This window comes from Monodon monoceros, unplaced genomic scaffold (assembly GCF_005190385.1).
Source record: "Monodon monoceros isolate NGI ecotype Baffin Bay Population unplaced genomic scaffold, NGI_Narwhal_1 Super_Scaffold_10, whole genome shotgun sequence".
In the NCBI taxonomy this organism is placed as follows: Eukaryota; Metazoa; Chordata; class Mammalia; order Artiodactyla; family Monodontidae; genus Monodon; species Monodon monoceros.
Window position 1 is genome coordinate 31466540 of NW_021703766.1, and position 27940 is coordinate 31494479.

The window sequence follows — 27940 nt, forward strand, 5'->3', positions numbered from 1 at the left end:
GATCTTTCTGGACAACAAAGATCTTTTCTTAAGAGAAAAGCTTGTGCTCCAAGTTCAGTTCATGTTTATTTAAAAGATTAAAATCATTAGACCAGATCTCACTTTTTTTTTGTCCAAAAGAAAATTGATTTTGCTTCCCATAAAAGTGGGATCTGAAAGAGGATATTCAGGAATACGCAAATAGAGGCGATAGAGAAATCTGTTTGTGCAGCTGAACAAAGCAATTCTGTTTTTACTGCTGAACATTTACTTAGCCTTGGTGTGAAAATTTCTGAACAGAATTGTCACCTGTCTTTAGAAAGTACTTCTTTTGTAAGGCGAAGGGGATCGTTTTGATCTGAAATGTTTTAATGCCTTTTTTTTTTTTTTTTTTGCTTATGCCAACTCGAACATTTATAAAATAACGCACCCTGTAAATATTGAACAATACAAAGACATCTCTCATAACAGTTTATAGTATGTTGCGTGTGCTCCGTGGAAGCCAAGCAGTAGTTAGTGGCAAATGATATGCCAATCAAAAATTATTATTGCGAGTATATAACCTGGTATAATGCAGTATCTTATCTGGAATTGTCAACTTGATATAAGCCAAGCCTTTGTCTTTTAAAGTTAAGCTCTTGTTTGCCCTCAGTTAATTCTGTCTCCCAAAGGCTCATTTGAATTGCATAAAGGATAATCTACTTGACAGTTTTATACATTTAAACAATCTTGATTATATGGTATTTCACAGGGTTTTTTTTTTTAAAGCTCCCAGTTACTATTTTGTGCAGGCTTTTTAGTCTTTAGTTAGAAAAGAATGCAAGAATCTCACGAGTAGAATTCCATACTCCTCTGTGAACAGCATTTAGTAAAACTGGATATAGCACCTCTTTCTACAGCCTGCGGTTCGTGGTGACAAGGTTTGGTCGTCGTGGTGGAGGTCGTTTTCAAAGTTTCTCAGACCAAACTTCTAGTGAGACGAACTGGAAGAAAATGTAATACTCGGGTATCACTCTACTCAAATAGACGTTTATAGATCCTCTTTTACCCTCCCTCCATGGTCAGTTCGAGCATTTCTAGATGAATTTGGGGTGGGGGATTTCAGGATCAAGTGCCTTACTGCAAGAATTTGGAGATTATCAACGGGCCAGCGTGTAGTGGAAGGACAGGGGTGTGTATAAGCACTGTGGTGGTCGCTGAGAGCACGCCATCTGGCAGGATCCAGCCTGGCTTCGAATCGTGTGTCCACCACACGTGCACGCACCGTGTGACTTTTGAACAAGATGCTTAACTCCTCTGAGCATCAGCTTCTGCATCTGTAAGCAGAGGAGACAATAGTACTTCCCTCATTTAGGGCTGCGATCCACGTGAAATGTACGGCAATGCCAAGAAATGTGACTGTTAGTGTGGTCTATCTGTGAGATGTTTCAGAGCTAGTGAGATTTGGGAAAGCGGGTCCAGAGTGGTTAGTACTTACTTTCATTTCACCAGCCAAGTATTTCATAATTATTTGATCATTATTAGGAAGGTCACATGGCGATTCTTCATATCTTCTCAAGAAGTGTGTTTGGAAGACAAAAATTAGGTATCAGGGAATTGCATTTTGAGGAGATAGGAAGATCTCCATTTCCAAAAGTACTTTCTGAACTCCTGACTTCTTTGAAGGTAATGTAAAGGTAAAGGTGTCTTAAAGGAAAATAGATAACTAATAACCTGCTGTGTAGCACGGGGAACTCTACTCAATACTTCTGTAATGGCCTCTATGGGAAAAGAATCTTAAAAAAAAAAAAGTGGGTATAGGTATAACTGATTCACTTCACTGTACACCTGAAACTAACACAACATTGTAAAACAACTCTATACTCCAATAAAAATTTTTAAAAATCACAGTATATATTAAAGTCTTAAAGGTAAAAGGGGTTTCTTCACATCTCTTATCAGCAGATGGTTGACAGTCCTGCAAGGTCTGGGTCATTGTTATCTCTGTCCTCTGGATGAGGAAACAGGAGCTTAGAGGATTTAAGGAACTTATAAGGAGCTTATATCACCCCAGCTGGTGGGTCGGATTTGAATCCAGGTGCTGCGGGCTGCAAACCCATGCCCTCTTCAGCTACAGCAGGCAGTCATCCTACTGTTAGGAGAAAAACTTCTTTATGGGAGATCTATTAACCAGCCCTCCCTGTGTGGTGCTGAGGAGGGTGTTGTCGTCAATGAGCTAATGACACCCTGTTGGCCATTTGACATAAACTCTTGAACCTGCTGGTGTATTACACAGGTAAACGGTTTGTCACAGGAAAGCAAGCAAACTTAAAAAAACTTCCTCTCTCCTCCAGTATGATATCATCAGGTTGACAAATAACTTTGCATCTGATGTAAGAGTACTAAATAAATATTTATTGATGGAGGGACTGGAAGAGTCATTTGACCAGATGCAAGTGAATGTAATACAAACAATATACAAGTGTTGAGAGGGTGGTCTTTGGTGGAACTTTTTATTAGACAGATGGATTTGATCAGAGCTTTGAAGGTCAAGATGGACACTGAATGAGTCATGGAGGACCATTGAGATGGCCTCAAAAGTTACGAGATTAGAAATGAGCAAATAGGAGATGGTGATACAGTCAGAATAGCCTAACAGCTCTAACAAATAGCCCCAAATATGTAACGAGGTACACATAATAGAGGTGTAGTTCTTGTTCACCCATGCAGTTCAAGTTTGGTCCCGTTGGCAGGGAAGCTAGGCTGGTGGAGATTCTGTCATCTTCTTTTGAGTGCCAGCAACCAGCTGGGATAGAAAGGAAAGTAGGTGGAGAAGCCACACACTTACTTCTCAACTGTTTTCTTCCAGAAGTGACACACATTCATTCCTTCTGCATTGGTGAGAGCGAGTTGCACGGCCCGGCCAAAGAGGGTTTAGAAACAGCCAGTAATTCTATACCATGGAGAGAGGAGCCTGACTTTCAGAAAATAATTAGCTGGAGCTGCCACACATGACAAAGCAGATTTGTTTGCTAGTATTAGAGGATTCTTTGGGGAGTTGGAAGAAGAGATTATAAAATTATTCTTAAAATTGTGGGTGGAAGGGTTGTAGGGGAGTTTTGGATTATCAGTCAGAAAATAAATATGTTCTCCTAAGGTATAAAATTCAAGCCTTTCAATGTTGGTGAAGATAAATGTTTAAAGAGCATTTAAACACAGGGAGACTTATAAACACTGAAAAAGCATCTGAAGTATTGACATTGAAGATAGGAAGTGTGGCGATGACAGAAGAGCTGTCTGGATGATTGTGGGCTTAAATGGCTAGGACTTTGGGAAATGATTACCATCTTTCTTCCGTACGAAGGGGGACACTTTGTAGGAAAGGTGGGGTTTCAAGAGATAGAAGCAAAGGTGCTGAGTATTTGGATGAAAAGGCATCTTCTCTAAACAAGACACAGTTTTTAAGAAGATTCTGAAATGGACTGGGGTGAAAATAAAGAAATTGAGGAAGTTTTCTCGTGAGAAAAAGAGAGGTTGGGAAGGGCAAAAGAGACCCTTCAGGGTGGTCAAATATTTATAACCGATTACCTCTCTTCTTGCCAGTAAGTAATTCTCTTGACATGATATTTGGTATAAAATGGGCTTTATGGCTTCTCATCACCCTGTAGTTTATTTGTGCATTTATTTTTTAACCTCTCCTGAGAACTCACCGTTACTACTTTTATGTTATGGTCCAATTTATGAATATGCGTAACTTGAATAAAGACTGTAGCTCTCACTTTTCCAGAGAGCTAGTTACTGAGAAAAAGAGGGTGGATGTGCATGTGGGCGTATAAGTGTGTGGTTTTTTTTGGGGGGGGTGGGCGCAGTGGGAGGGGACTGTGTGTCCAAGTTTAAATATTTCTTAACATTACCTCACATTTATTTCTCCCCTGTACATTATTCTTCACATGTTGTCTGGAATACTGCACTGAGATCCTGTTTCCTTTGCTCCAGTTTTAAGTCACTAGTTTCACATGCCTCTGCCTTTTGCAGGAAAGGAGTCCTTTGCAGGTGTGAGTATTAACGAAGCAGAGGGAAGCTTGCTTCTGTCCACTTGTTCTGTGTTCAGTGAAAGTACAAAGTACATGTTTGTTTCACTTGTAAGTATAAAGGGGAAAAATCCACCTGTTTTGCCTTTAGAAAAATTCTTTTCATCTGACTGTTCTCAGAAAGAAAGCTGGGGTGAACTTTTTTTTTTTAGTTGGGTTGTCTGATCTACCTTGTGCCTCTCATGAAAACAAAATTGGGAGTTGAAAGAGTCTACTCCTGAGGAAAAAAATAAAGACGCTTTTCATCATTCTGCAAATCAGAAGCAAAGATATGGCCTTTCATTTTTCTCGTCATATCCGATAACACCTGGTAACGTTTGGAGCCCTGACTCAATAGGGAAGAGGAAGAGTGACTTTATTTTGATTGGCCATCTGTCTTAGGTCCCAGATACAGTGTGTGAAAATTCGGTTGCTCATGAGTGTTCTACATAAGAGGAAAATTAAGGAATTTTTGTGTAGCTTTAAAAGTGACTGACAACAGCAGCGCCATTAAAAAGTTTTAAAAATATTGCCAAAGTAATTTGATACCAATATTCATCATACAGATCCATTTTGAGAAAGAGATGTAATTTATAAAGCCTGGAACAACTGAGGGAATAATATTTCAAAGTCAGCCTTTGTCGTGTCAAGGGGGCCCAGCAGAACTGGTCAGATTGGAGCCCTTCAAAAGCCAAACTTCCTCTTGCACCCAGCAACGTGGCATGTAGCCCTGAAAGCAGCTTGGCACATGACTGAAAGTGCCTTCTTTCACAAGAAACAAGAAACCTTCCGAAAAATTATCATGGGACACTCAAGCATACTGATGTGTCATCTAATGATTTTTTATATGAAACCTCAATTAAAGTGTCTGTACTTCAGTTTCCACTCTCTAAGGATGGCGATCACACTGTCAGTGACCTCATGGAGTCATTTATTCATTTTTACAGGAAATATTTATTTAGCAGCTGTCTAGTCCCACACAGTGTATCCAGTACTCAAAACAAAATAGCAAAAAGGGATGCAGTTCCTTTGTGACATTTACAGTCAATGGGCGGGTGAAGCACATCCATCAAATAATTATCCAAATACATATACAATTGCAACTCTGAAGCTCAAACAACAGCTGACATGGCACATACTTAGCATTCAGTAAATTGAGCTCTTATTATAAATACTACATACTAAGTCCTACACTGGTGACGTACCCCCATGAAAAGCCTTTGTCCCCTTGTATTTAACACAAACTCGAGGGGCTGCTGTAAGTCTTTAGCTGTGCGATAAGATGATATGTCTTCTGGAGGGCTTTAAAGCCTAATTAGGGAGAAGGTTGAAGGAAGCAGTCATACTTAGTGTGAAAGACAGCCCAGGCATGGATGGGATAGTTGGATGGTAAGAGGAAAGGGCACTTCTAGGAGAGAGACTGGCAGAACCAAAGAAGTGAAAGATCATAGAAATAAAGAGGGTGAGGTAGCCAGCAGAGAAGAGAAGCAGAAGGGAATGAGGCTGTATAGATAAGGTGGTGTGGACTTGTGAATGGCCTCTTTTCCTTACTGATGAAAGTTTGTAATCAGTAAGCTGTGGGCAGCCTTGAAGGATTTTAAGCCCCACAGGGGCATGCGCGATCAGAGTTCCATTCTGGAAGGCTAACCCCACAGAATTGATGAAGTAAATGATGCTGAAGCCATGACTTGGCATCCAGCGTGGCTGTGAAAAATCACCTCCTAGATGGTAACAGTGAGGAAAATGGTTGTGGAATATCTTTAAGTTTAAAAAGTGTATTAAATATACACCTTGATCCTGATCTTGTTTTCAAGATTATGTATATTGTGGAAAGGAAAACCAGAAAAGATTGGGAAAGTATTACACCAAAAGATTGAATGGTCATGTTGTTATGAGAAAGGCTTTTTCTGTTTGTCATGCTTTTCAGTATCTTCCATTTTTTTTTAAATAATGTAATGAAAATGCTGTTTAGAAGATAAATTGAGGGGCTTCCCTGGTGGCGCAGTGGTTGAGAGTCCGCCTGCCGATGCAGGGGACACGGGTTCGTGCCCCGGTCCGGGAAGATCCCACATGCCGCGGAGTGGCTGTGCCTGTGAGCCATGGCCGCTGAGCCTGCGCGTCCGGAGCCCGTGCTCCGCAACGGGAGAGGCCACAACAGTGAGAGGCCCGCGTACCACAAAAAAAAAAAAAGAAGAAGAAGAAGAAGATAAATTGAGAGAAAGGTAACTCTAGATGTCATGTGGAGGATGGATTAGAAAGAGAGAAACTGGAGTCTGAGGGTTGGTGAGGATTAGCAGTGCCATTAGAAGAAGCGATGTGAAAGATGTTGGCAGAGCTGCAGACCTTATGTGGAAGATGAGAGAGAAGATCAAAGGTGGTGTTTGGGATGGTTACTTGAGAGAAATATGGCTGAGATTGGTCAAGATTAGTTCTGCACTGCATGTGTTGAATTTGAGTTGATAAGACATCCATTGCAATATTCAGTAGGAATTGGAAAATTGCAACTCGGTACAATGATAGATATTTAGCTTGGAGAGTGTTGGCGGTGGCTGATGCATTGGACGTGATGAATTATCAGAGCATGTGTTAAGAAACTGAGAAATCTTCAGGGGGATAAGAAAACTGGCGGAGAGTCACAGTTTCCAAATGAAAAATACTCTTTCATAAAGGGAATGGTTGAAAGTGTCAGAGGAGGGAAAGTGATTGTTTGAGACAGAGATACTACAGGGAAGTGGCCGTGGGATTTGGTAATTAGGAGTCCATGGTAGTAGACTCAACAACAGCAGTTCATTAAATAAAAGAAGACAGATTGAAGCCTTAGGAGTGAATGAAAGATCAAAGTGTGGAGGTGGAATCTAGGTTGGTGGGGATGGCGGGGAGGGGAGGAGATTAATTTGAGAGGGGCTCAGTGGTCTCAGTGGTCTTTGGTTCCCCTTCCCCCCAAGGATTTGAATATTTTTATAAGTCTAGGGAGGAAGCAGTGAAGTGGGAAAAGTTAAGAATCAAACGAGAGGTAAATTGATAGAGTCAGTCTAGATGGGAATGGGACGTAGAGTAGAGGCAGAAGAACACGTTCTCCTTGGCAAAGGAAGGAAAAGGATGATTTGAGGTGCTGGTTTGGCGTAGACAGTTGAAGAATTCAGTTGAGGACCTCTGCTTTCTCTGGTAAGGGACAAAGTTCTCTAGTGGAGGAGTAGGTGAGGACTGGCTGAGAGCTGGAGGGGAGGGGAGAGGTTCAGCAGAAATGCTCTGGGAAATGGATCAGCAATTACAAGGGATTGCTGAGTGTTTGCAGGGGCTCTGCTGAGATCAGAAACCGAATAATATAGAGATCATGCCTATTGGGAGATACATATTTTTGGTGCTCGTGTTTCCATAGTCCTTTGTGTGTGTGTGTGTGTGTATTCTGTAATGAAGGCTCTGTACACATTTGTTGAATAAATGAGTCAGTCTTTGTAGATCTGCAGACAATTTGGGGGAGTCTGTTTCTTGGGACCCAAGTAATATGTCAAGATTTGAATCCCTTTTCCTTGTTATGCTTTACTTTTGTGACCCTGGTTTTCTTTCTCTTCAGTTGATATTTTCCCTTCCACTAAAAAAAAAAAAAAAAAAGTTCACGTCAGAGTGAAAAAGTAAATCCAAATACTTATTGTGTCTCTTCTATGGATAACGCATTGTAGGTAGCTTGTCTTGCAAAAGAGTCAGAGGGCACAAGATGGTCCTTACCCTTAAGGACCTTCCAGTGTGGTAGGAGATGTGGGCGGTGGGATAAAGCATAGGAAGTATTCGTCATTATCAGCACATGCTGAGCATCATACAAGAGATGGGAAGGAAGAGCTTTGAAGATTCCAAAGAAAGAGACAGCAACTCTGGTAGCCTGAGCTGGGAAGAATCCTGCAGGAGAGGAGGTGTTTGCACTGCATCTTGATGAAAGCATGGAATTTCAACAGGAGGCCATTAGCTGGGGGCAGGGTTATGTTGGGATGGGGGTGGAGAGAAGCAGCGTTTCAGATGGAGGAGGTGGCCTGAAGCTGGGAAAGAGTGGGATGTATTCAAGAAAGAAGATATATACCAGGAGGCTACAGATGGAGAAAGTACAGCTAGTTACTCATTTTCAAGTTCGGGGACCTGGAAGTTTGTCTTTTGCTTACTTAATAGAGCTCACAGGACCTCAGATGAAGGGCGGAAGATTCAAGGTGGATGAATTTCATTCTTTTTCTTTTTAATTATTGGAGTATAGTGTTAGTTTCAGGTGTATAGCAAAGTGATTCAGTTACACACATACATGTATATATATCTACATTTTTTTTCGATTCTTTTCCATTATAGTTTATTACAAGATAGTGAATATAGCTCCCTGTGCTTTATAGTAAACCCTTATCGTTTATCTGTTTTATATATGGTAGTGTGCATCTGTTAATCCCATACTCCCAATTTATCCCTCCCCCACTCCTTCCCCTTTGGTGACCATATGTTTGTTTTCTATGTCTGTGAGGGTGTTTCTGTTTTGTAAATAAGTTCCTTTGTACTATTTTTTAGATTCCACATATATGATATCCTATAATATTTGTCTTCCTCTGTCTGACTTACTTCACTTGATATGATAATCTCTAGGTCCATCCATGTTGCTGCAAACGGCATTCTTTCTGAATTTCACTATACATATCAGAATCTGGAGGAAATTTTACTTTTCTCTATCAGTCGCTAAGTTTTTGATTCCAAAAATTACAGACTTGTAAGAATTCATATTGATGGCTTCATAGACAAACTGTGAGTTGTAAAGGGCCCCAACATCAACATTTATCACAACCAAATTGCTTTGTGAGAAGTGGTTTCAAATTTCTTAGAAATTTCCTCCAATTTCCAGTTAATATTTCATTCATTAACTTTAACTACAAAATCTAGTCTGATTCTCTTGTTTTTAAAACAATATTGAGAAGATGTGACAGTGGCAGTTTCAGGCTTCCAGATTTGTTGTCCTAGAGATAGAAGCAATCCTTTTAACCCTGTGTCTTCTAGATGTCCTTTCCTTCTGAACACATCTGGATAATTCCTCATATTTAAAGGGTGTGGGTGAATAAAATTGGAGAGGGGAAGTATTTCTTGCTCCATTACATGTATGTTTAATTTTGAGCTACCCCTATTTTAGAATTAAGTACTGTGGTGAAATCAATCTACAATACCTTTTAACATATGACATTTCGTAGCTGTGAAAGGGCATTGGGAAAGCTCATTTCTCTCCCTTTTGCCACCACTCGTGATGAAGCGGATGTCTTCCTTTTTCCTTTTCTTTCATCTATGACTCAGCTGCTCCGATGGGGAGGGATGTGAGGTGGAGAGGTAAGGCATGGCACTGCCGTGTGCTTATCATGGCCCGAAACCAGCAGTTTCTGGGCCATACAGCTCTTCCAGCTCATTGGCAAACAAGGCTTTTTCACTAATCCCAGAAAATGCATCTTCTGCTTTATTATAAGAAAATCTTTTTTGTCCCTTTGTTCTAAGGGTTTTTCCTTTAAAGATGTTTTTGGACTCTGTTTATCTATTGAGGGATAATTTATATGCTAAGAGCATAATGCTTATTATTTTTTCTCCCATAATAAATCAAGATTGCAGGGTAGGCATTCGTCACATTTATTTACTTATTTGTTCATTTGTTTATTACAACATTGATTTAAAACATTAAATAAGTTTCATCATATTTTCTTTATATAAGTAAAATCTTCTGTAGCCACAACCTTCCCTCTTGCTTCTTCACTTTTCTCTTCTCCCACCAAAGCTGGAGTTGAGTATTAGAGTTTCTTTTGGACGTAGTTCCGTGTCATTGCCTGTGTGTCTATATTGTCTTCACAACCCCTTGAGGGCAGCTGGTACTACCCCTCCCTTATCTTTCTGCTAAGTGCCTTTTGTGAACAGCAAAGTCTTGGTGTCACTAAGTCCAATAGACGTTGAAATACTTCATCGTACTTTAAGATTTCGCAGTATTTAACAGGGCCAATTCCTCTCTTCTTACTGTAGTTTCTCTTGACGTTGGGAATGCCACTCTCTCTAGGCTGCACTTCTACACCCCTCGCCACGCTTTCACAGGCTCCTTTGCTGAGTCAACATCCTGGACTTTAAATATTGGAGGTGCTCAAGGTTCTGTTCTAGGCCTCTTCTCTTCCCAGTGCCATTCATGTTCATGGCTTCACTGAACATCTGCACCCGTGAGTCTTACAAAGATTCTCACAAAAAATTCTCTCTATTCCAGACCTTTCCCATAAACTACAGATGTTTCTTGGTCCCTCAGTCCCAGTTGTTACCAAACACAAGTTCGTGTGCCCAATGCACAGTGAGGCCAAACGATACGTAAACATCGGAGTTTAGAGCAGGAAAAGGTTTATTGCAGGGCCATGCAAGGAGACAGGTGGCTTGTGCCCAGAAAACCTTGCACTCCTCTAAGGGTTTCAGCAAAGCACTTTTAAAGGCAAGGTGAGGGAGAGGTGTGATTAGTTGTTGCAGACTTCTTGGTTTCGGAATCCTTTGTTCTTGTAGCTGTCCATACAGGTCAGGTCACATGTTCCTGTAAACCTCCAACAGACCAAATGCTATTCTCTGTTCTGCAACTTTTTATCTCTATATGAACGGACTCTTAAAGGTCAGAGCCCTGAGACTAGGCTATCCTGTATATTGCAGGCTGTAGGCAACATTTTTTTTTTTTTTAACAAAAGGTGCAGAGCCAGCATGACTAAGCACAGGCAGTAGAACAGATCTAATATGGAGTCGCTTGTTCTTGCCTATTATAAAACTACAGATGTTTCTTGGTCCCTCAATCTCAACACATTTAAAATGCACCCATGATTCAGCCCACCCCCCAACCCCAAGTCTGATTCTGTTCTGCTTCCTCTGTTTGGATGAATGGCACTGCCACCCTCCAGTTACACGAGCCCCAAACCTAGCCATCTTCCTTGATAGCAGCCCCTCCTCCCTCACCCCTCTCAACTCATTATGGAGTCCAGGCGAAATCCCTGGATTCCATCCACTCCTCAACTTTCCCCATCTTCACTTCCCTACCCCCACCATTCCCACCTTAGTTAATGCTACTATCACGTCTCATCTCGTCTGTTGCAATATCTTCCTTCTGTTCTACCAGCATCTATTGTAATCCATTCTGTACCCTCTGTCCTTCTTCAAGGCATACTTCCCAGGTGAAGTCTCACCAAATATTTCTATAATCATTTAATTGCTATCTTATCTCTCTTCTCCGGACTATATGTTCCACGGAGTCAGGAACCATCATTTTTGGCTCATGTCATATTCTCAGTATTTAGGCAAACTCCCTGGCACATAGATGTTCTCAGAATATATTTGTTGCAAGAATAAGTAAATGAATGAACAGTAAAAATTGATTATTGCTGTTTCTTTTTTTCAATATTTTGATGTATTATGTGCTTTGTGCTGATAGAGATTAAAGATATCCTTCTTGGGAGCAGTTCCATTGAAAATATATAGTTTCTCTGATTACAGAACTAGTAGGTGCTAACTTTAGAAAGCATAAAAAAAAGAAAAAATTATTTCACACTGTATATGGTTTTGAATCATGGTTTTCTATTAAACCAGGACCATTTTCCTACGACATTAAAACCACTTTAGAATTGTTTAAAATAAAGTCCACGACATACAGCCTTTCTAGAATGTTTATATTTGATGCAGTATCATTCTTGGGAAGACCTTGTTTAGCTAATGGAGGTATGAACTGTTGGAGTTCGTAAGGTTTAATGACTGTTAGGCTCCATTTAAAATATGTGACGTTGTGCTTATTGTCAAAGATATGTTTTCTACTTCAGTACAACTGCTACTTTGTAAAACTCCATGTTGTTATCTGGACCTTCCATCATTCAGATTTCTCAAGACCAGGGTGAGCATTCCGTGGTTAATATCTGTCCCAAATCAATACTTGATATAGTTCCAGATGGCCATCTACAGCATCCACTTCAGGTTCTGCCATTAGAAATTAAATCTTGTCTCTTTGGTAAAGTTACTTTCCTTGTATTAAAAAGTGCCCTGACTAGTAGGGGAAGCAACTTTAAAAACTTTTGCCCAACAGTGGAGAGAAAGCAGGTGAGGGTTTCCTTGTAGCTCTTGTTTTTGAAAGGCACGTGCAGGGAGTTGATAGTTGTTCAATGCCAGAATGAGATGAACACTTGGTGTGTTGTCAGCCCTTCTTTTCTGGTCAATGCAAGGGTCAAGAACTTTGACTTAATAGAATACATTTCCTGTTATCTCTGGAGGGTTTATTTTCCCATGTAGAAGCATGATCTTTTATGTTGAGAGTTTCCCTTTTATATGTACCTTTTCCCCCCTAGTTGTGCATTAGGATATTCAGCTTCACCTCTTTATAATCTGATGAAAGTCATTAAAACATGATGAAAGTGAAACAGTTTGGGCAGTAGGTGTAGTTTTGGGGGGCATGGTCTTTCTGTGAGCACTTATTTTGGGTATGGAGTGTTTAGACAGCACAGTGAAGGGAACAGCTCGTGGCCAGTGGCAGATGGACATCCCTCACGGAATCTGTTCCTTATCCCAGGGGCCCTATTATACAGGGTTTATTTTCAATATTAACCTTTTTTTTTTTTTTTGCGGTACGTGGGCCTCTCGCTGTTGTGGCCTCTCCCATTGCGGAGCACAGGCTCTGGACGCGCAGGCTCAGTGGCCATGGCTCGCGGGCCTAGCCACTCCACGGCATGTGGGATCTTCCCGGACCGGGGCACGAACCCGTGTCCCCTGCATCGGCAGGCAGACTCTCAACCACTGCGCCACCAGGGAAGCCCCCTAGCTTGTCTTTTTTAAGAAGTTTCTGAGCAAAAATTTCCTCCCCTAATAGGTTGCATTTTAACTGTGGCTAGCAGGAGAATGAGTACATTTTTAGATAGGATGCACATACTGTTTTTAGTTTAACATGCAGCCTAGCTAATATCCCTTTGTGATTGTTTTAAGATTTTTACATGTCTTACCTCCTTTGGGGTAACTTTTGCCTTTACAACTTGATATCATTTGCCTTCATATAGTTGAGTCACTCTTCTGGAATAGAATTTGGATTTTGCTGAAGTGAGTAAAATTTGATATATGATTTAAGAATAGCTGCTTATAAATTGCTGTATAATCACATCTTTTTAAATTCATGCAAAGAAATGTTAAGGTAATCTTGAATGTACTGGTATACAACGACTGTTTGGGATTCCAAGAATAAAATGCTTCCCTTATTTAGGGATACTTAAATTCATGGTTATTTTATGTAAAATGCTAAAATAAGTTTGAGCTATACACCGGATTAACACTGACATCTTGACTGAATTCCATTATTTGTCTTCAAGATGAAAGCCAACAGTTCCTACTTTGAAGGGATTTTATTTTATGATTATGTTTAAAAATCCATTAGCCTCATACTCAAACGAATTGAAATATAGGCCTAGAAGTGGGGGGGGAACCTCCTTTAAAAATAAATATAAGGTATAAAATCTTAAGTTACGGATTTCGGGATAGTTGTTTGGGAGGAATGTAATTTCCCTCCCTCCTGCCCCAAGACCTTATCAGAAGTGGGTTTTAGAGTCTCGTGTGAGCCCTTTCCTAGTAAAAGGTTTTAGATAAATAAGCAAACATAACTGGTAAGATACAGAGAACTAATGAAAGCTATACGATCGCCCATCTGGTAAAAAGTTGTCCCTGCAGAATTCAGGCAATCATAAAATCACAGAAAAATGTATGTAATCAAGATATTCTTGCAGTGTGAGCAAAAACTCCCAACCCTACACTGTAAAGCACTAGCCTTGACATGCTTCCGTAGCCAGAACAGAAACAGGGTTCTCGTACACTCTTATAATTTCTTATCAAGTATCTGAGACTTGTTCTTAAGCTTTTGGAAATGATAGATGTGAATTAATAGACATTTATAGACATCATATGTAATCCTGTTTGATTTAAATGATTATGTATTATGTGTGCTAGCCAACTCTTACCATTGATGATTTTTGAGTTAAGCGGGCTTCCAGTATTTGGTGTAACAAATATGACTGAGACTGGAAAATAAACACATTAAGTCACTTATCATTCTTCGGGAAGAATTTATAGGTTTATTGCTCTTTTTAAAATGTTAGCCTTAGAATAACGTCTTAAACTATTTCTACTTCTTGACTTATTCAAAACAGGGAAGAAACACGCAACTGAGTATTTATATAAATGGAAAGCTTCAGAGTTGACAACCAACTAGTTGATACATATTTGAAACACATTTAAGATAATCCTTAATTGCAGTCAATAATCTTATAAGTAGATATATCCAAAATCAGCATAATGCCCACTTGAAGAAAGAACACTGATTGTGTTTGGAGAGTGTAGAAGCAATAATCCTGTAATATGTATTTTAAAATACTTTAAATAGCTTTTGTTTATGCTTAACGTATGAACTGATCTATATCAGGATTTCTCAGTCTTGGCACTATTAGCATTTTGGATGGGATAATTTTTTGATGCAGGAGCTGCTCAGTGCATTGCAGGATGTTTAGCAACATCCCTGGCTTTTACCCACTAGATGCCAGAACACTCTCTGGTCATGACAATAAAAACTCTCTCCAGTCAGGATCAAATATCCCCTGGGGGGCAAAATTGCCCCTGGTTGGGAACCACTGATCCGTATATCTGTGTATTTGTATCTGTATATCTATAGCTTTATCTGCATCTCTATATGAGCATATTTGTTTTAGGCACCCAAACATGATATGACACAGTTTAGGAGCATTAAATTTTATACTTTAGCGATCAAAGAGTGGAAGACAATGTAGAAAATCACTGATGTTTTGATGGAATTCATACTAACTCATAATTAGAGGGATTGATTGAAATTAGAGAACACGTTGTTTTACCTTTGGTTGGTAGAGTTTGGTTACTGAACTAGAGAAATGCTGTAATTAGTTGAAATGTTTTCATTTAAAAATACTGAGGAACATTTTGCTTAATGTGTGGTTCCGTTTTTACATTTGAAATTTCATAGGGTTGTGTGAGAAGCAAGGCCCGGGAGACTGATTGAAGGTATTCAGTATAAATATGTCATGTCATTAGAGACCTGAAAGTTTGCTTTCAGTGGAAAGTCTCTGAGGTCCTTAGTCTTTTGATTGCAGCGTGAACTACAAAGTCTGGCAGTACAAGGAAAATAACTCAGATTTTATCTTAGATGACTTTCCATTTCTATTTTGTTTTAAGACTTGGCAGTGCTTTGGCAAACCCTCACAGTGGTTCACCTGAATTTGAAGTGGACTGAGTCATGTGCCCAAAAATATAATGGCTTAGCTACACACCGAAGCTGCCAATTGCAAGGACCCCTGAGTTGATGCTGAGGCCATATCAGTTGAGTATTTCCTGTGGGCCAGGCCATGGTGCTGCAATGGCCAGTGGGTCACATACAGCCTCTGCCCTCGAGGGAGATATGAAAATGGATCATTTTAGCACAGTGATGTACAGGTTGCCTCAGAGCTTGGAAGAAGAGAATCCAGTGCAGCCAGGGGTGGGCAAGGTGGTGCCAAGGAAGGCTTTTCCAAGGTGTTGTTTTCTTTTTTTTTCTTTCGGTTTTATTGAGATATAATTGACGTACAGCATGGTATAAGTTTAAGGTGTGCAGTATGATGATTTGACTTACATTATGAAATGATTACCACAATAAGTTTCGGGAACATTCATCATCTCATTCGGATACAAAATTAAAGAAATAGAAAAAAATTTTTTCCAAGTGATGAGAACTCTTAGGATTTATTCTCTTAATGAGTTTCATATATAACGTGCAGCAGTGTTAATTATCATGTTGTATGCTACATCCCTAGTACTTATTTATCTTATACTGGAATTTTGTACCTTTTGACCACCTTTATTCAATTCCTTCTCCCCCTCCCCCCCGCCCCCGTAACCACAAATCTGATCTCTTTCTCTATGAATTTGTTTGTATTTGAAGTATAATTGACCTACAGCACTATGTTATTTCCTGTTACACAGCATGGTGATTCGACATTTCTATGCATTTCAAAATGATCACTACGATATGTCACCATACAAAGATGCTACATAGTTATTGACTATATTCCCCACACTGTACATTTCGTATCTGTGACTCATTTACTTTGTTTTGCAACTGGAAGTTTGTACCTTTTACTCTCAGAAACCTATTTCTATCCTCCCCCCACCACCTCCCCTCTAGCAGCCATCTGTTCTCTGTATCTGTGAGTCTGTTTCTGTTTTGTTATGTTTGTTCTTTTTTGTTGTTTGTTTTTTAGATTCACATATAAATGAAATCATATGGAATTTGTCTTTCCCTGTTTGACTTACTACACTTATCACAATACCCTCTAGCTCCACCCATGTTGTCGCAAAAGGCAAGACTTCTTTCTTTTTTATGGCTGAGTAGTATTCCATTGTATACTACTACATACGCATCTTCTTTATCCATTCACCTATTGATGGACATTTAGCTTGTTTCCATATCTTGGCTATTGTGAATAATGCTGCAATGAACATCAGGGTGCATATATTTTTTCAAATTAGTGTTTTTGTTTTCTTCAGATAAATATCCAGGAGTGGAATTACTGGATCTTATGGTAGTTCTATTTTTAATTTTTTGAGGAATCTCCATACTGTTTTCCATAGTGGCTGCACCAACTTACATTCCCATCAACAGTGCAGAAGGGTTCCCTTCCTTTTCTCCGCATTCCAAGGTGTTGTTTCCTGAGCATCCTTGTAGATGATACCTACTGTGTGCATCAGTGGATCTACTTATTATAAACGAATCCACACTAAAGTGCCCGTGACAGATGAGAGCTAAGTTGTTCTTCCTCCCAGGGATATTAGAATTTATTACGAGACACAGCCCTTTCTAAACCCAGCCGATGCACTACCGGTAACAGAAATTTGCATGTGAATGTCAGATCTTTTGGGGACAGGGCAGGGATCTTTCTGGTTCTTACAGTGACATCAAAGAAAGTAGCCACTTTTTCTCTCCGGATTAATGGCTATTCTTAGCTCTCATTTCAGTACTTTTCAAGAAACCAAAACAGACCAAGCACGTCTAATTTACAAGTTGCTATCATTATATAAAAGATGCCCAGTTTGTCAAATACAATGGAAGACACACAGAAAAAACATTATTCTTACCTTCTGCAAGTTACGCTCTGAAACTTTTCTTCTGCTTATTGTCAGCTGATATTCCTTCTCTGTCTTCAGTCTTTCCTCTACTTGCAAACATCTGCAAGTGGCCTTTTATCCATACAGCATGTCTGAGCTAAACCTCTCCAAAGAGCAGTCTGTACTTACTGGTTCCCATATCTACTCTCCCTCTGTCCTCTCTGCCAAGAATGCATGCATCCCCGTTTCTTTGTCTGCCAGGCCAACTTTATGACAAGTAGTTTTCTCTACCAGAATGCTCTTGTCTCATAGGCAAGTTCCTACACATCCTTCAAGACCCCCATTTAAATGGCTCCTCTTATTTGAAAACTTCTGCTGACTTTCCAGGGGGGGAGTGCTTTGCTTATATCTCTAGTGCAGCACCTGTCATGTGGCCTCCTACCTATCTTTTCCATTAAAGCTCTTCTTGGGTAGAAACTGAGTCTTATTCACGTATTTTTTACCCAATATCTACTGTCTTTTATATTGTAGGCACTTAATGAATATTGCATGAAATGTTTCAATGATCCATTTATTTTTCCCACATTACCAAATTCCTACCTTTCCAGGCTCTTCACTCTCAACTTTTCTGTGTGTGTTTTTTTTTAAATCATGTGTCTCTTCCATATACGACCCTTTGCTGGGGGCTTTGTCTTATGTTACTTCTCCTTACGTAGCCCAGTCCCACAAAGTTCTATCCTTTCCTCCTTAGAAATGAGGAAACGGGGCTTCCCTGGTGGCGCAGTGGTTGAGAGTCCACCTGCCGATGCAGGGGACACGGGTTCATGCCCCGGTCCGGGAAGATCCCACATGCCGCGGAGCAGCTGGGGCTGTGAGCCATGGCTGCTGAGCCTGCGCGTCCGGAGCCTGTGCTCCGCAACGGGAGAGGCCACAACAGTGAGAGGCCCGCGTACTGCAAAAAAAAAAAAAAAAAAAAAAAAATGAGGAAACAGAAGCTCAGAGAGGTAACATGAAGCAACATACCTGATGATACCCAGCATGTAAGTGGTAAAGCTGGGACTTGAACTTGGATCTTTCTGGCTTATTCATTCACTCATGCATTCCACTGATAATACTGATACATACTTACTGGGGGCAGCCATACTTACACTGGGACCAGAGGAAACCACATGGAACCAGACGAATTCCTTGTCACCACGGACTCCGTTCTAGTAAGATGAGAGACAGACAACCAAATGGGGTGAAGTCAGGCAGTGACAAGTCCTGTGAAGGGACATAAAGCAAGGGAATAGACAAAAGACCGACGATGGGGGTGTATGTGCCATTGTAGCTAAACTGACCTGGGGAGGGACATTAAGCAGAAACCTACATAAAATAATGACAGAGGGGAGAGCAGTCCAGGCAGGAAGGGCAGCAGGGCGCTGGCCTGGAGAAGGGAGTGAGGAACAGCTGGGGCAGAGCGCCTGGAGCTGAGCGGGCGAGAGTGACCCTCTTAGGCGGGAGTTTGGAGAAGGAACCAGCAGCCAGATCATGTGGGAACTTGTAGCCCATGGACAGGAGGAGTAAGGATTTTACTCTGAATATCACTGTGAAGCCATTGGAGTTCTTTAGGTAGTAACACCCTCCTGTGCTGTCATATAAGCCACAGCAGTTTGTAAAACAGCTATGCTTCGTCTGTTTTGGTTTCTGCAAGACTCTTTGAAATGTCACCTTAGCCATGAGTACAGATAGAAAAGGTGGCTTTTTGTGCTTTAACCCATTTAGTTCTCAAAACCCCCCGGATGAGGCAAATGGTATTCTTATCCCAGCAGTAGAGATGGAAAAACTGAAGGCCACAGAGGCTAACTAGCTTGTGCACAATTACATGGCTAGCAAGTAGCCCAGCTGGGGTTTGAACTTGTCCTTAAGATGAGCTCGGTAACTTGCCTACCATCCCATAACTAGCTCGGCAGGATTGGAGCACAAAGCCGGTTAGCCTGACTCGTGATCTCAAAGTGCTGTCTGTATTTCATTCTTCCTTCTATTGCCTCTGCCCAGTCTTGGCATCTGCAACTTTGCGCCAGGCTTGCCGTGTTAGCTGGTCTCCCAGCTTCTGTCTTTCCTGATACCAATCTTGCATACTTCCCACTAGCTGTGTGCTCAGGGGCGGGCTTTACATCTCTCTCGCTCCCTCTTCCCTCCAACAAAATCCTTCCTGGACCTTCCTGTTCAGTGCATTTCAACATACTTAGACTGTCCTTCAGGGCCCTCCAGAGCCTGGCTGCAGACCGTCTCTCCCAGCTGACCCCACCTTCCCTCCATACCTACCCCTCCCCTGCAGCCAGATAGGTCTCTGTTTGTTCCTGGAAAGAAGCCAGTACACACTGAGGTCTGCAGCTTCGCTCACCCCATCCTCTCTGCCTGGGACACTCCCTCCTAATGCCTTCTTCCTTGGTTCAAGACGTGTTCCTCGGAAAGGCCATTCCCTTTTGATTCCGTCTTCTAAACTTGCAGACAATTTGTCCGTGTCACTCACTGACCTGGCCCTTCGGTTGATAACTATTTTTGTCGTATCACCCTAACTGAATTGTCATCGCTTAAAACCAACAAACATGCCTTCTACTTCTACTTCTTGAAGTCTTCAGAAAGGTAGATATAGCCCCAACCATATCCTTTTAATTAGCATCTAATAGGTACTCACTGAAGTGTTGGTAAGGCTTTTGGGAGGAAGTGAGATAAACTATAATTACACAAAAGGCATGGTCACTCCACAGCATATTCGGCCCCTTTTGGTGTGTATTTAAGGAAAATCAGCCCTTTTCCTATTTTCTGAACGTTGGTGATGCTCGGTTGCTGGGCCAGTCCCAAAGATTGCTCCATATTTGCTAAAAAGAAAACTTGATTTGAGAAGCTTAGTACCCTCTCCCCTACTTATATTTGTTTTTCTGATATTAAACAAGTGCAGTTGGGTTTCACAAGTTGTTGGGACTTTTTTTCTTGTTTTTTTTTTCTTGCTGCTTCTAATTAGTCCAGATGGCTATGCAATTCACAGACTCAAATGTGTCCAGATCATGAAAATCCAAAGGCCTCCCTGTTTGGGTAGAGTCCATATGTTTAGGCATTGTTGTTTCTTGTGTGGGTCCACAGAACGTGTTGAAAAATCTAACAGTGGAACTTGCATTTCCTACTTGGTCCAAGTTAGGATGTTTCAGTCCTTCTGGTCATGAGGGGAGGGGAGGGGGGGTCACCTCACAAGTGATTACTTTTTCCTCTAAGCAAGAAAGGTAATAAGAGATTGTAAATAATTGAACGAAGCCTTTATTACTCTAAACACTACAGCCCGTGCTATATCAGCATTTCGGGAAGACCAACATCCAGTATATGGAAAGGTTTTTTTAAAAAAAGAAATTTCTACCCATTAGCCTAAAATTAATCAGGCTCATCGTTTTCAAGTATGAGTGTATTTTAGAGTTCCTGAGAAGCCCGTAAAAAAAAATACAGATTTTTAGGTTCCTTCTGCCTAGAGATTCCGATATAGTAAATCCACAGTGGGGATCAGGTCATCTGCACCGTTACCAGGCATCTGCTTATTCCGTGGTCCCTAGCACCACACTTTGAGAAACTCTGACCTAGACTACAAAGCAAAAATTTCAAAAACCAGGGTTTTTTTCAATGAGAAAAAAATCAACCATCACATTTAATGCTCAAATTCTTGCCCCAGTGATGTTAGATTGTTGGCTTTCTCTTTTCTTTTTGCCCCTTTTTTCACTGCAGCTTGTTTTTGGCCACTGAAGGCATCCATCCTTACCACTCCAAGGCCTCTTTATCTTTTCTGGAAAAGTGTAAGTGCATTTGCTAGAATAAAGCATTTTTTTCAAGCTAAGTATCTCTAGTGTTTCAAATATTCATTTTATTAGAATGTATAATTCTTCCTATTACCACTTTTTCCCCATAAGCGTGGTTTTTGGAGGGGCCTGTGGTAACAGATGCTTGGTTTATCCTCTTTATTTGAATTTCAAGTGCTTATTCTGTGCCCTGCTTGGCTTGGAGGACAATTCTACATACCATCATTTCACATCTAGAAATTAATTCATCTGTTTGTTCATTCAATTGAGATTTATTGAACACCTACTATTTATCAAACACTCTTCTTGGCACTGGGACATCAGTGTAAATAACAGATAACACATTCTTATTAAGTTTACAATCTAGTGGGGGAGAAAGACAAGAAATATGTTGAAAAGTGTTATGGAAAAAATCAAGTAGGGAAAGAAGGGTAGAGTTCTAGAGGTGGAGGAGGGCTGCAAAGAAATTTTATACAGTGGTCAGAGAGAAGGTGACATTTGAGAAAAGACTCAAAAGGAGGGAAGTGAGCAAGCCATGGGGACACTTGGAAGGACAACAGTCTGGGCACAGGAAACAGCCAGTGCAAAGGCCCCGAGACAGGAATGTGTCCGGGTCTTGAAGCAACAGCAAGGAGGCCGGCAGGGCTAGGGTAGGATAATCAAGGGGGGAGAACACTGGCAAAGGTCAGAGAAGAAATGGGGCCATTGTACAGACTTGGGCTTCTTCCCTTGGGTGAATGAGCAGCCATCGCAAAGTTTTGAGCAGAGGAGCGATGTGATCTGCCTTGGATTTTCAAAGGATTTCTTTGGCTCTGTGCTGAGAATAGACTGTGGTGGGAGCATGGCAGAGCCAGCGGGACCTGCCAGGAGGCTGCAGCAGGGATGCAGGAGGGAACGGACGGCTGGGGCCTGCCTGAATCCTGCGGAGGGGTGGCAAGCGGTCAGCTTTGGATATAATTGGAAAGATGAGCCAACAGAGTCCTTTGATGACTTGATGAGGGAAGGGAGAGAGAAAGACTAGATTCAAGGATGATTTTTGGCCTGAATCACCGGAACTGAGTCACTTCCCCATCAAAGGAGATGAGGAGAGGCTGCGGGTGGAGTGGTTGGGGGAGAGGATGAGGAATTCAGTTTTGCTCACATGATTGAGTTGCCTATTGACAACCAAGGGGAAGTGCTGTGGGCAATTGTATATATGAGTCCGGTGCTTGGGAGATAATTATCTAGGAGTTTTTAGTGTATGCAAAGGTAAATAATATTTTTGAAAGTTTATTTCTTTAAAAAAAAATCTTGCTTTGTACTTGAACCTGTTATTGTATGTGTGCATATGTATATATGTAAGTGTGTATAATTGTATATATGTGTGTGCATAATTCTCTCAATATATAATTGTATAATTAGCAGAATTATGTGTGTATATGTATGTCTGTTCTTCTGCTAATTATACCTCATAGTCCATTGTTTGCAGTTTTTTGTTTCTAGCCTATTGTTGACCCCCTAACCGTTGGTACAGACTGACTTTATTGACCAGGTCATTCTCTGTTTCCTGGTATGGCACTCCAAATTTACCTCTGATCATCATCAGTGTTATTATCATTCACCATATTGGGCTTGTGTTCACTCTTTTGGGCTTTCTATCTTGAAACAGATTACCACTGCTGAAAATGGTTAAAACTTGATTATCTCTGGTAAGTTCTTTTCCGCGGGGCAGTTAACAGAGGCTTCGAGAGTGTGTGAACTTAGCAGTGCAGCCTTCTCTATCATGTGACCATGCTTGGCACACTTGATCCATGATGGCACAGTTCATTTGTGTAAGCAACTTGACAGATGTCCTTACTGAGGCATCAGATTGGATGGTGTCTGCTAACAAATCTAATGGGAAAAAAGAAAAGAGAATTCAAAGGATTATCTTTTTTTTTTTTTTTTTTAGGATTAAATTTGTGCCGTTTAGCTGTTTGATACCCTGTAGTTAATGCTGCTTTATTAGAAGCCCATACAATTCTTCACATGGGTGTCAAAATAATTTCAGTGAAAATGATGTTGTGTGGCTGAAGTCTTCGTCTTGTGATTACAGATGGGTTATTGTCTGCTGTTTCACTGTCTTCCAAGCCTTTTGCTGGACGAGCTAGACTTAACAATCTCCATTAATTTACTTTGGCATTTCACATGGCTCGTCAGGCCACAAACACGATGGTCTTTAATAATTTTTTTTTTAATCCTGCAATGCTCCTTTTTAACTGATGTACTTCATAAATTGTATTTGCCAAAGCTATAATTACTCATCAAGCAGTGAAAGCAAACCTACCTCCAAGTACAATGAAGATGTTCTTTTGTGAAATTATTAAGATACAGAAGTTCGACACGCAGAGTAATTGTTTTAGCACTGCTTTATAATTATATCTTTTGGGAATGTATCTTTGGGGATCACACCTATTAGAGCCTATCAAATTGGAAAGGACCGATCATCACCAGCACACCTCATAAATGCCCCTGCCTCACAGTGACCATTTCCCAATATATATGAGGTCTTTAAAACACTTGGAATTGGCCTATTTCTTTCATAATGTTTTTAAATGCTCTTTAGAGTGGTTAACTCTCTGTTTCACCTGAGTTTCATTTAATTTATTTGAAATATTTTGTTCTGACTCTTGAAATCCCATAGAAGAACCTTATATCATTGGGTAGGGGATCCTGCAAGGAACATCAGTGGAGAGCTACCATCGAAAAAGTTTGGAAATAGGCCAAATTAAGGTGACTTAGAATCACATAATGTAGAAATTCGCATTTAGTTGATTCGCAAAATGTGTAAATTTTACCATGGTGCAAAATTACGATATTAGCTTTTATAAGAAGGATCCAGGGAGAGTAAGAAAGTACTGTCAATAAAGGATTTGGAACAAGGTTTCCCAGAGTGTGTTCCCACAAGGTGTCGTGGGGGAAACGAAAAGGAAGTGCTCCACAGCGAACCTGGGAGGGAAGTTTACTGTCTCCCACTTAAAGAAGAGTCAGGTGTGTCCAAGTAGGAACCTTGCTGTCTTTTGTGTCATTTTGTCTCCAGTGTCTTGCATGTTGTAGGCATAGAAATACTTGCTGAAGAGTGAACTGCAGGACTTCTCAGAGCCTTTAACTTTACAGCGAGCACTGTGACTCATCCAAGAGAGGGTGGTGATTCGCAGCCTTTCCCAAACTTATTGGACTTTGGAACCCTTTTCTTGAGGAACGTTTTACTAGACTTAGTAAACGAGATACCTCTGGGAAATTCAAGATTTGAGTAAGATCGTTAAAAATAAAGTTTTGAAATTGATCGCTGAGTGAAATATTGAAGTTTTTTGCTGCGATTGGAACCTAAGTGATACAGATTATGCAGCAGGAGGGATGTCAGACTTCATTGCTTGTATCTGTGATTTTGGGCAAGTTGCCTGACCCCGAAAAGCCTCAGTGTGTTCATCTGTAAAATAGGGATAGTAATTATATTTCTCTAACTGGTTCTTGGGAAAATAAATTACATTTGGTCCCACTCTGGAAAGTTAAATGAAACTATGTAGAGGACTTCACTGGGTAAACCCTTATTATCATTATCATCATAAAAAACTAAGGGATAGGGCTTCCCTGGTGGCGCAATGGTTGAGAGTCCGCCTGCCTATGCAGGGGACACGGATTCATGCCCCAGTCCGGGAAGATCCCACATGCCGCGGAGCGGCTGGGCCTGTGAGCCATGGCCGCTGAGCCTGTGCGTCCGGAGCCTGTGCTCCGCAACGGGAGAGGCCACAACACTGAGAGGCCCACGTACTGAAAAAAAAAAAGTAAGGGATAAAATTGCTTCATTTAGTTGGTTATGATAGTTAGTTGGTTATGATACACTGAAGTTAAAATGCAATCGACCTTTCTCCCTCTCTCCCTTCCTTCAACAAATAGTGGAGGGCTTCTCATATGCCAGGCGTAGTTGTTAGTTCTGAGGGAGACAGCAGTGAACGCAATTAAGGCCCCTTCCCTCGTGGACCTAGGGTTTTTGTAATATAATGTGTTTACCGATGTCATGGTCTCTTAGAACATAAATTTAATTGTACACAATTCAGTTAAAGTTAACTGTTCTGAGGTCATTATATTAGAGATCTGCCCCAAAGGATCACTTTTTCTCTCAGAATTGGACCTGTTCTCACATGAAACAAGCAACACAAGATTCAGAGGTCATGTTTTAAAAGAAAATAAAAAAAATTAAGCTAGCATTACTCGATAAGGTAAAGCCAGGGAAACGTGGGATCCCTTTCTTCCCGATCAGGTCCACCATGGCAGTCGGGTGGCCAGATTTAGCAAATAAAAGCATACAACATGCAGTTATATTTGAATCCCCCATAAATAAAGAATAATTTTTTTTCTATAAGTAAATCCCAAATACTGCAAGGGACATACTTATACTAAAATAAAAAGTGGTATATTTAAAAATGAAATTTAACTGGGCATCCTGTATTTTTTTTTTTTTTTTTTTCTGAACACCCTTCCTCTCTAAACCAGGGACCCAGCCCACTGCACAGAAGAAAGATGATTGCAACAAGTCAACGTTTGAATCCATCTGTGCAGAGGAGATATTTTACCCCAAACAGAATAGGAACTTTTGCTTCCATTTGAAATGATTTATAGCTGTTCCCGCCTGATCGCCGAGTGTTTCCAAATTAAAAGCCATTAATTAAGGCCTTATATAGATACAAAAGATATTCCAGGAGTGCTTTGTAATTCCAGCTCAGTACTTCAGGTGAGAGCTTTTCAAATTACGTGGACCACTGGAGCCACCTGCTTGAGGAACCACGGTGGGAGCCGTCTCGTGGCTCATCAGTGCGCCACCGTGCCAGCGTTGTTACTGATTTTTCTCATTTCTCCAGGGCAAATACTAATTAATGGATACAATTCACAGCTGATTAGCTGTGGTTTCTTCAGTAATTACATTCGCATACTAACTGTTCAGAAGAGGATTTCTAACCCAGTTCTTATTTCACTCTAAGCTTAATTTGTTTTTTGAATTGTTTAGGCCCTTCATTAAATAGCCATTTTATTTTTCTTTGTTGTTTTAGGTGCTATTAGATAATAAGTGAGCTTAATCTTTAAAAAAATGCTCGCTGATAATGAGCTGTTTGCCTTAAATGGATTTCTAATTCCCCAACAAAACCTACAGTAAAGTTGTGATACAGGCTTTCGCGAGGTTTGAGTCAGGAATTGGTATGGGGAATATACATCGCGGCCCAAGTTCTCATAAATCTCCAAAAAGAACATTCTAAATGGAGTCCCGAGATCTTAATTCTAAAATCATTCATTCATCAAAAATTCCAGGATCGGGCTTCCCTGGTGGCGCAGTGGTTGAGAGTCCGCCTGCCGATGCAGGGGACACGGGTTCGTGCCCCGGTCCGGGAAGATCCCACGTGCCGCGGAGCGGCTGGGCCCATGAGCCATGGCCGCTGAGCCTGCGCTTCCGGAGCCTGTGCTCTGCAACGGAAGAGGCCCGCGTACTGCAAAAAAAAAAAAAAAAATGGGGGAAAACTGTGTGTGTGTGTGTGTGTTCATGCTCCTGCTCACGTGTTTCTTTTTACTTTTAAAATGATTTTTAAAACACTTTATTGAGGTATCATGGACCTACAAAAAAACTGTACATATTTCATGTATACAACTTGATGAGTTTGGAGATAAGTATACATTTGTGAAGCCATCACCATGTGTTTTTGATGTCACATGCCTTCAGAGAAACTAGATAAAGGGCTTTCTTAAGCGCCACAAATACATCTTTCATAAATCCTTATAAAGATACTTATCCAAATGAATCTGAGAGCTCATTGTGTGAGGATGTATTTAGGTGTGATTTTACAGGGTGGGATTTTGCTTCTGTAGACCATAACAGCGTTCTGGAACCCTTAGAGCCTTCCGTATAAATCCTGCTTGGTTCTTGGATCCCTGACATGAGAAAGTGCAGCGTGTCAGTCCCGCTTCTGTGAACGAATCCTACAGGTTCAGAGTCAGAGGATGAGAGCCTCCCAGAAATAAGTGCTTGTGGGTTTATTGGGAGGAGGATTATGTGGGTCTTTCATATCTATGTGTCTGTATCTATATTTATTCTCTGTATTTATCTGTGTGTTTGTATCTATCTGTGTACCCATCTCTTTGGGAAAATTGTGTCTTTTACTTTAAATAATTACTAGCTCTATTTATAATAGAGAATGGATATACATTTCACCCTGTGGAGACCAAACCTATGTGTTATTTGATGCATGAAAGGAAGGAAATAATACACTTTATAAAAAGAAGGGCATTCTTTTACCATTTAAAAATCATGAAAATAATATAGCTCCGGATAATTATGCTCACAGAGCCTTTCCACATTGCCAGACTGATAAGAGAATGTTTAAAGCAACAAAACGTTCCTACTTAGACTATCTGAACCTGAAAATACGTTTCTGCCAAAATCCAAGTTTTATATTTTGATAACAGGTCTCTAGAAGGAAAGAGCTTATGTCTGAAATGCTGATACGGTCTTATTTGTGATGGCCTGAATGGGCTATTGTGTTAGGGAATTAAATAAAAATTGCTGTGTTCATAGGATCCCGCTTATATGTTAAACCTCTTTGCACTTAATGTTACATTGAGAGATTAAATACCACTGTTTTCAACAGCTCTGATGGATATAGATATCGTTTTAAACTCTGGAGATTTAAAAAATACTCTTTAGTCTTATTATTTATTTATATTCATGCCACACCCCATTCACAGGAAAATAGAATTTGAGTCCTGGGAATTGAATTCTATTCACTTTAATTCACGTTTTAACCTACCCACACTTGTGACATCTGTTCTTGAAAAGTAAGCTATGAAATCCCAACATGCTTTAAAAATGTGTCAGGGTGATTTTCTTGGAAACTCTTTTCCTGCTAACCTGACAAATGCCAGTTCGATAAACAACACCCACTAGTG

The 27940-nt window shown here is 40.6% G+C and overlaps 1 protein-coding gene across 1 annotated transcript in view; it reads left to right on the forward strand.

Annotated features, from left to right (window-relative positions):
• The window catches only part of TOX3 (TOX high mobility group box family member 3), a 106853-nt gene that overhangs the window by 46211 nt on the left and 32702 nt on the right, over positions 1-27940 (forward strand). The gene's annotated exons all lie outside the window — the stretch shown is intronic.